The sequence below is a fragment of the Dipodomys spectabilis genome, unplaced genomic scaffold, assembly GCF_019054845.1.
Source record: "Dipodomys spectabilis isolate Male_0828 unplaced genomic scaffold, ASM1905484v1 ptg000024l, whole genome shotgun sequence".
Taxonomy (NCBI): domain Eukaryota; kingdom Metazoa; phylum Chordata; class Mammalia; order Rodentia; family Heteromyidae; genus Dipodomys; species Dipodomys spectabilis.
The window spans coordinates 1,126,720-1,136,320 of record NW_024870701.1 but is presented as its reverse complement, the minus strand read 5'-3'; the positions used below and the strand labels follow the sequence as shown (position 1 = coordinate 1,136,320).

At 40.5% G+C, this 9,601-nt stretch overlaps 1 pseudogene; it reads left to right on the top strand.

Annotated features, from left to right (window-relative positions):
- Positions 1-4,173: 4,173 nt before the first annotated feature.
- On the top strand, positions 4,174-4,418 carry LOC122104377 (annotated as a pseudogene).
- Positions 4,419-9,601: the final 5,183 nt, after the last annotated feature.

Genomic DNA, 9,601 nt, shown 5'->3' with positions numbered 1-9,601 from the left:
TCCACAATCCTTCTCAGCTCCGAGTTTTCCTTCTCATTACGAATGCTGTCCTTTAGTCCTTCATGGATGGGAAAACAAGACAGCAGCCACATTCAGTAGAATACTACTGAGTTTATCATGTGTCCTCTGGGATCCCCTGTGCTGTTTCCTGATACAAAATCCCACCATGTCCCCTTTGCCTCCACCCAGGGAATTTGCCTGTCCCTAATCTGTCCACCTCAAGTCAAATGTCTCTGATGAATACAGACAAGTCCAGAAGCTCATAGTGCCACTGGGTGTAGGTGAAGGTTGGTGAAGTTTCCCTGTTAAAAGTAGGGACTTTCACTAGCATCCTTGATTTCTCAGCTTTTCAAGCTTTGAATCTAAAGTGATATTAGCACCATTTTTCAAGGGATCTTGGTCCTTGGCTTTGAGGCCCTTACTGATTAGTTAACAAGTTGTACCAGGTTCTGGTCATGTTCTTTGATAGAGCCCAATAGACGATGGTTTCAACTTCTTTTTCCTATTTCCTTTTCTACCATTTTGTTTGGTTTTGGTTTGTTGTTTTGGTGCTGGTCCAAGGGCTTGAACTCAGGGCTAAGGTGTTGTTTCTGAAGGATTGACAACCCCCCCCCCCAACACACACATGTTGTCTCAGGCACAGATAGACACTGGCAGAAACCCAGGTATGCACAGGGGTGCTTGATGTGCACGTAGGGCAACCCACCTAAGCCCAACTATAAACATTCCATCTTGGGCACTTCTGAAAAGCCCCACCTCTTGACCTAATGGCTTTTTCATTCACCTCTGCCCCCTTGCTCAGACCTCATAAAACTCAGCTCCTGTCCCATCTCTACACACAGTCTCCAAACCTGCAGGAAGGCTGTGTCCCTTGCTGCTCTGTCTCAATAAACAGTCCTCACCTGTGGAAGATCAAGTCAAGCCTGTTTCCTCCCTTTCTCCCCCATTGTCCTAACAGTTCCTGAAATTTTTCACTCAAGTCTAGTCCTCTAAAACTTGAGTCATGGCTCCCTTTCTAGCTTTTTGGTTGTTTTGTTGGATAATAAGAATCTGAAGGATCTTCCAGCCTAGACTGGCTTTGAAAGAGGATCCCCTAAGTACTCAACCTCCTGGATACCCAGGACTCACCCTGGGTACTCAAGACTCATCCTAGACTCTCAAATCCACCAGCACCAGGCTGGCTGCATTTCCTTGAGACACACGTTCAATGATCTTCTCCCACAGAAGGTCAGCAGTACCACAAGGATAAAGAGTCCAGCAATTGCATACATAAATACCTCTCTCTGAATTGAATGTGGACATGGTTTTTGTTTGTCCTACTCTACAGTCACATGCTTCCTTACTAACCTGTCATCATAATGACATTTGCTTTCTTTTCATGAACCATGTTTACAATTTCTAACACTACAAAATCTCCTGTATTTTTCAGCACTTGGATGACATTGTTTCTTGAATCTGCAAATTCAAAATGAACATTTCAAAATTCAAGACAATTAATTGTTCATTGAGTTTATTTTAATGAACGTAGTTGATATTTGGGGGTTGTGCTACTTCAAGCACTTCCAAAACTCTCTACTAAACAGTTTGGTCACATTTAAGTGGAGATCCAACTTCAGTTGGGGAAATTCTTGTCCTCAAAGAACTGTTCAGGTTTCATATCACTTTCAATCCCTGCTCATTGCTCTCATACTGAGAAAGTAGAAACTCTTCAAAGGGTCCCCAAATGTCATCCATAGAAACATGGAAAGTTTGGAAATAGGAAGAGGTGGAGTGAGGCAAACTTGTCCTGAGTCCTTGTAAGGTTTAGTGTCTTGTTCATGTGGACTCAGTACTTGTGGAAAGAAGGTGTCTAAAAATCTCACCCCTCACCTGCAAAATCTGTCTATTAGCTAAGACATAGCAGTGGTGGAAGCCTCAACCTTACCCCAAACCACCAGATACTCACTGTGTATTTTATAAACACAATCTTCTCATTTTAATGCATATAAAAACCCATGTTGGCACTTGGAACTAGTACTTTAAAACAACAACAGCAACAAAAAAAATAACTGAGTGATTCATTTATCCTTATCCATCATTGCAAACATTTGCACCAGTTATGAAATAGTTTGATCTAGAAGGGATTTGCGATCATTCAACTACATACTGTTTTACAATTCATTTCATATCTCCACTCTTTGCATGCTCTGCTGATTGTGTATCAGATTTCTTTCCTGGGAAGTTATTTTGTCTCTTGGGTCATCCCTCCTTGGTTTAGGAACTCCTTCCTGTGCATGGCTCAAGTGTCTTTCAGAACCACTGCCTATAGCCACACAGTGATTTTTTTTTCATTTCCAAGTAGGACAGATAATCTGCAGAACTGTCCATTCTGCCACTCGTAGGAATGGAAATGGAGAAATCCACTTGCAGATTATAGAGTTGCCATTCTATTGCTCAGATCTAAAGAACACCCTCTAGATTTCTTCTTCCAGGTCACTGTGAGTATATTCACTCACAAAATCATGTGGACACTTCCCTCAGACATCTTGTTGTTCCTGTTGCTCCCAAAGCACCCGTACTCTCTGATAGTTCTTCAACTTAATGCTTATGAAGGTAGCAAATATTTACTATGGAGCATTTGATCTAGAATTGACTGTGATCTTTATGTAAATCATAAAGCATCCAGAGAAAAACTCATACAACCCCCCCACACACACACAGGAACACACACATATATAACTCCTTTTCAATGTTGTTCTCCTTAAATGTATTTAAAGTACTTCTTATACTGAGAATTTGTCATGTGGAGAATCTTGATGTCTAGATCTATGTTAAACCTCACTGCTCCCAAAGTCTTTGCTACTACCTTAAAGGTTGTGAAGACTTAAAACCAGGCCAACGAAGGTCTGAAGGAAGATGACAGAGGAGAAGCTGGAGGCTAAACAAGTTCTCACATAGAAAGCAGTTTTAGTGTTCAAGTGAACAGTCCTAGGCTAGAGAATCACACCAAGTGTGCCATCACAGTACAGAGAGTTTGGCCAGAAAGGGAAAATGCAGGCAGCTTGCTCAAGGAGACAGATATGAGCACTTGCCAGTAGCCACAGTGGTGGCAGCGTTGGCAGCAGTGGCAGTGACTGATGGGCCACCATATCAACAGTGAGAGTCTGGGACAAAGGTGCCAGATGCAGTGTGCGATCATATTCTACTCACCATGAGCAAGAACTGACAAGGAGCAGAAATCTTCATCCTGATAATCACAGACCAGGGACCACCCAGGTACCAAGAGTCTGGTGTGGGTAGAACCTTAACATCCTCACTCCTCATGGAGCAGCAGAGGGAAGGTAGCCCATGGGAGAAGATCTCCATCTTTGATACTGACAAAGGCCCAGCCGAGCAGCTAGCTCCAACTCAGGCCTTGGAAGAAAACAATAGGAGCCATTCACCAGGTCACAGGAACCTGACCTGACCTGCTTGGCTCAGCTCCAAGGGGAAAGTCACCCCACCAAGGCAGAAGAAGCTCTGCCCCCGGAGGAGTGACTTTCTTCACTGGGTAAACAGAGCCAGAGGCTGCCCCTCCCTACAGCAGCCTAGACAAACAATTGAAACTCAGTAAACATAAACCCTGAGAATGGCTCCAGACTGGGCTCTGTGAGTGTCTCAGGAGCTAGCCCCTTAGGGAAAAGCTACTGCTTGCCAATAGGCCTCCACCCTACCCAGAACCTAGCCTCATCACAACAATTCCAAGCTAGAGGAAACAGCTATCTCCCTCTTTTGTGATACTCACAGCAGATCTCCTTCCCACTGAATTACCCTGGGAGGAGGATCAAACACTCCTGGGTAAGGCAGAGCTTCTTTCTGCCTGCTCAAACAAACTGACTTAGAAAACCAATCAAGCCACAGGAAAACCAAACACCACAAGCAGACCAGAGACTCTAGCAAGAGACTGGATAAGGACACAGGGGAAATACAAGATGTCCTCCACCAAAAAAAAATTCAAAGAACTCTTTTTCTACCTATTTTTTTAATTTAAAAAACTTTTCTATTTTTTTTCTTTCATAGTTTTTATTTTAGGGGTTAGTGTCCTATAACACATGAAGGCTGAACAACACACTGATGAATCACCAGTGGGTCATGGAAGAGATTAGAAAGGAAATTCAAATGTTCATGATATTCAACAAAAATGAACACACATCTCATCATGTCTTCTCACAAGACTTTCAGAATCAAGCGGTTTCTGGCCAAGAAATAGCCCATTCCCCAGTGGATTCGGATGAAAACTGGTAACAAAATCAGGTACAATTCCAAGAGAAGACACTGGAGGAGAACCAAGCTGGGTCTGTAAGGAATTGCTTCAGATGCCCACATATTTATGCTCTACCATGAACTAGTCAAGCTGAAACTTCAATACTGCCTAGACTGACAGTTGGGCATTTTTTAAATTGATTTTTCTTTGGTTATTTTAATAATGAGCACAGTAATAAAAATATAATAATTACATTTGAATCAAAAAAAATTCCAGTTCCAAAGATATGCCCAAAACTCACAGTGGGATTCCACCAGCTGTGTGATCTTCCGGGATTGCCTGTCTAACACACAGAGAAATCAGACATTGCTTCTTCCTTACTCCTGTGGACTTCTCACATTCATGGCTGCCTAAGAGTGTTCCTGTTCATGTCTTCTTCACGATTGGTCCCTATTGTAGAGGATCTCTGGAAATGTGAATTTTGATCTCAAAAGTTCTCTCTGTATTTACATTGTGGATTATACGATCTGAAGAACTACAAAATGGGAGTTGACATCTCTTTACATGTAGTTTAATGAAGGATCCCTTCCCAAAGACTAAAAACTGGGAAGCATGTGTGGGTCACAAGGCATTTTCAGATATTCTCTGTCTTTGTCTGTAATGGGAGCCAGTTCTCATTCCAGCTGAAAAGGATTCCTGTGTGAGATGGTCATCACTAGGATTCTCTGTAAGAAAAGACAAAAAACAGAAAGGTGAAATTCAACCAACTGACAGATTTTCATGGGGCTAAAATCCTGGGAAGGGCAACAAAGTCTCCTTTGTTCTGGCTGAAGGTGAAATGGGGCAGCTTCCTTACAACTTGGGTTCCTTTAACTATCAGGTGGGAAAAGTGAAGTCCTGGGAGCAGATGGCATCAGAATAAGATGGATGCTCCAAGCCAGCCCAGGCAGGAAAGTCCTTGAGAATCTTTCATCTGTCTAACCACCCAAAGGATAGATGTGGAGATGGGGCTCAAGAGGTAAGAGGTTAACAGTAAGAAAAACAGTATCTAAGAGATAAAACTCAAGCCCCGAGTCCAAATCCCACGATATGTACTAAATAAAAGGAATATATTAAGTCAATGTTTTTCTCTGTCACTTAGCGAGGCAGTGACTTCTCTAGATGCCTCATCGGACATTTTGTTTTTGTCGGTCGTGGGGCTTGAACTCTGGGCCTGAGAGCTGTCCATCAGCTCTTCAGCTGAAGGCAAGTGCTCTACCACTTGAACTACAACGCCACTTCTGGTTTTTTTAGTGGTTTATTAGTGATAAGAGTTTCACGGACTTTCCTGCCCGGGCTGGCTTTGAACCGGGATCCTCAGAGCTCAGCCTCCTGAGTAGCTAGGATTACAGGCGTGAGCCACTGGCACCTGGCTCATCAGACATTCTTTATTAGATATTCCAATGGATCTGCCACATTCCTCAAATGGCAGTTTAAGGAAATGCACCTAGCTCTAGCCATGGGATGAAGGTTACAGTCGATGCCAGGTAACAGAGTCTCTGCAGTAAATATCTATGACTTTTCTTAGCAGAAGTGGAGGCACTGGCAGAGTCTATGTGTGCTTTTGAAATGACAGGAAGGACAGCATGCACAAATGAGCTTTGCAAATGGTTTTCTGACTGAAGAACCTCAGAGTGATGTGATAAGAGAACTACAGAGTGGATTCTAATCAACTACTCAGAAAAAGCCAGAAGCGGTGCTGTGGCTCAAGTGGTGGAAGCCACCCCATTTGTTAGGAAATGGAAAGACTTGGAAAAAATTATATTAAGTGAAATAAGCCAGGCCCAAAGAAACATAGGTCTCAAGGTTTCCCTTATTTGCAATCACTACTATATGTCTGGGACAAGTAGAAAAGGTCAAAAGCTATGTACATATGACCATATAAGATGTGCTAAGCAAAATGAACCCCAAGATAGAGACACAAGAAGTTTTCTCTTTCTTGCTGATGTTTTTAATGTACTTATAATGTACTGAGTTTTCTTTTAATTTCTTTTGTATGTTTTTCCCCCATGGTATAAGCCCTGTTTTCACTGTATTTGATGTTGGTGTCCTGCATCTTGTATATACATTTTTCTAATTTGGGGAGGGGAAGGTAAACAACAAAATGCTGAAATAAGGATACAGTTTGAACCATTGTAACAATGAGATGTATAGGGCACTATGTTGAAAACAAACTTTACAACTGGGGGGGGAGGAGAAGTTGGGGACGTGGGGAGGAAAGGGATGGTAGGGGAAAAACGAAGGAGGGGGTAACAAGTCTCCATAGGAAATGGACTCATTACCTTGCTCATGTAACTGTAACTGTTCTGTACAATATCTTTACAATAAATATATATACAAGCAAACTTTAAAAAAAAAGAAAGGCTGTAATTGTTGTCAGTGTCCTGCCTTATTTTGTTAATTTTTGTAATTATGTTTTGGTAATTTATTATGTTTAATTTTATTTATATACATATTAAGCAAGCATCTTCATTCGTTATCATGTAACATGGTTTAATATCATAATATTTAACTGTCAATGATTTTCCATCATAGATATGAGATATCAGAGAGAAAGTGAATATCACTCAAGAAACTAACCTCCTCTAGGTAAGTGGTGATTTCACTCTCAATTGTACAAAGGATATTTATATCACATGAAGCACAGTTATGACCTTACTGTTATTGTCTATATTTGGAAATGAACTATGGCATAAGGATATTTACAATAAACCTGGCTTATATGGAGATTTAGTGTGTGCGGTTTTGATCAAGCAAGGTGAAAAATAGTCAAAAGAAATTTTAAAACTAAAAAATTTTAATTCCCATGTTTACATTATCAGCTCAGTTGGTGTGGAATTTTTAGTCAGTCCTGTTTGCTTCCATTGTATCTAAATCATTGTGTGATGTTGAGTGTTTCTCTGCCCTTAATTTTGTCAAAATATGCCTCCCAAATATCAAACCATGTCAGAAAAATAAGGTAAAAGTTAATGTGTTCAAGCCAGGTGCCTGTGGTTTATGCCTGTGATCCTAGCTTTCAAGAGGCTGATATCTGCGGATCAAAATTCAAAGGTAGCAAGAGCAGAAAAGTCCACGAGACTCATACCCCCAATTAACCACTGAAAAGCCAAAGCTGTGGCTCAAGTCGTCGACTGCCAGTCTTGAGTAAAAAGCTAAAGGATAATGCCTGTGTCCTGAGTTCAAACCCAGTACTGGCACAAAAATAAGTAAGTAAAAGTTAATCTGTTTAAGTGATAAAATAAAAAGTTTAATTTGTGCAAAGGTGGCATCCCTTCAGCAGAAGTTGGCAGCATTGTGAGAAAAATGAATCAAGTTTCTGCAGTATAGTACTGGACTCCATGTGTCCTGAGCATTCATTTCATCAACAGCAGTCCCTTTAGAGCCTGACACCACAGGCCTATTGTATATAATTTGGGAGAGTGTATAATTTGAGAAGGAGTAGATTGTGATGGTTAATTTTATGTGTCAAATGTGTCTGGCTACTGGGTGCCCAGATATTTGGTTAAATATATGTGTGAGTGTATCTGTGGGTATGTTTCTGGATGAGATTCACATTTGAATGAATAAGCCAAGAAAAGCAATTGCTCTCTTTATTGTGTAAGTGAAAATTTGTTCTCTCTAAGATTATCTTCAAATTGGCCTCAGCCTTTTCTTACTTTTTATGTTATTTAAAAGCTTTTATGTATTATGTATTATCCCTCTTATGAAACATAAATTTATTTTATCTTCAGTCTTTTTTTGCCATGCAATTTTTTCATTTCTTCACCCTAATAACTACTCTACATAGTAACTTAATAATAACAGCCACAGAGAGAAATACTGTCTTCACAACATTTATGACACTGTAAGATGTCATTTCATTTTCTATTCAATCCAATTTCTGCTTTGAGCTTTCATTAAAGCCTGCTGTTCATCCTATACCACAGGTGCTGGGGTCAAATTCAAGATGACTGTTATAAAATGGAGCTTCCTGCTCTCATTTGTCTCCTAGGAAAGATAGTGCCTTGCCCTTCAACCTACACTCCAATCTCTCAAGGTTTAGGGTCTAAGAAGTAAAAGGGCCACATTTGTCCTTTTCTGAAAAGGTCAAAAAATGTGCTACAAAGGAATGATTTATTTGAGCTTTGATTCACAATGAAGTAGAGTCAAGAAGTCAGGGCTGTAGTTCCTGAGGGGGTGGAGGGGGCAAAGGGTATGACAACAGCTGGCAAGGGCTCTAACAAGAGCTCATTCTGTCACAAAATGGAGTCTCTTCATGGAAGGGCATGAAAGCAGTATCAGGAGCAGAAGCAACATACATGTATTGTATCCAGAACATCACTGAATCACATCACTTCCAGGGTCTCTCACTGATTGTTGAATGTGTTCTTGCATACAACTAAGCAAGTGGAAAATGAAATTAAAATCAGTAAGGAAAAGTATACAAGTTTATAAACAGGACCATTAATTTACTTAGTGAGTGTATACAGATTAACTGATAGTTTTGAAATATGTTTTCAGGAGAATAAAATCCTTGACTTTCCACCAGCAAACACAAGACTTTAGAAGTAAATACTCTCAGAGATAGAATTTTGTATATTGACAGGTCATATTCTTTCCTAACAGCAAGCTTTTTTTATTTGTTTGCTTACTTTGTTTTGCTTTAATGAGGTTTTTTGTTTTTATTTGATTTAATTTGATTTGATTTGTGGTTTTTGGTTTCTTTGGAGATGAGGTCTCACTAGATTATGTAGGCTCCTTCCACATCGCTAAGCCCAAGAGGAAGCTCCTCCTGGGGACACATAATGGGAGGGCTGCTGGTGACTAAAGGTAAAAGTAAAATAACAAGAGAAACTGTAAAAGGAGAAGAAATGGAAAGCACCTGAAGGAACGAAATATCTAAGCCTCAATGCTTTCCAAGGAAAGTCCTGGACATGACTTCTTCACTTAATGGAAAACTTGATAGAGAACTTTCCCTAAAAGGTTAACTAATTCTACAAGTCATGTTTATAGCAGCCATTAGAAGAAAGCCTTCCCTGGCCCCAAAAGCTTAAGGGAAGACTCCTCAAGCTCACTTTAGAAGAAGGAGAGAAAGAAATGGAAAGGAATGGAAGAGAAACAAAAAGGGATAGAGGGGAAGAGAAAATAGCAAAGAGGAGACAAAATGAAGGACCTGAAGGCTACAAACCACTGGAGAAGAGAGACAGACTCTATAACCAAAACATCACTTACCGAAGCAGACCAGCGTGACCTGTTAATCATTAATTATACAGGTGGTCCTGCTATGACATTCTAAAAAGAGCAGCTGGATTGGACACTTAACATTCCCTTCTGAGTACCAAAGAGCTCAAACTCCTAATG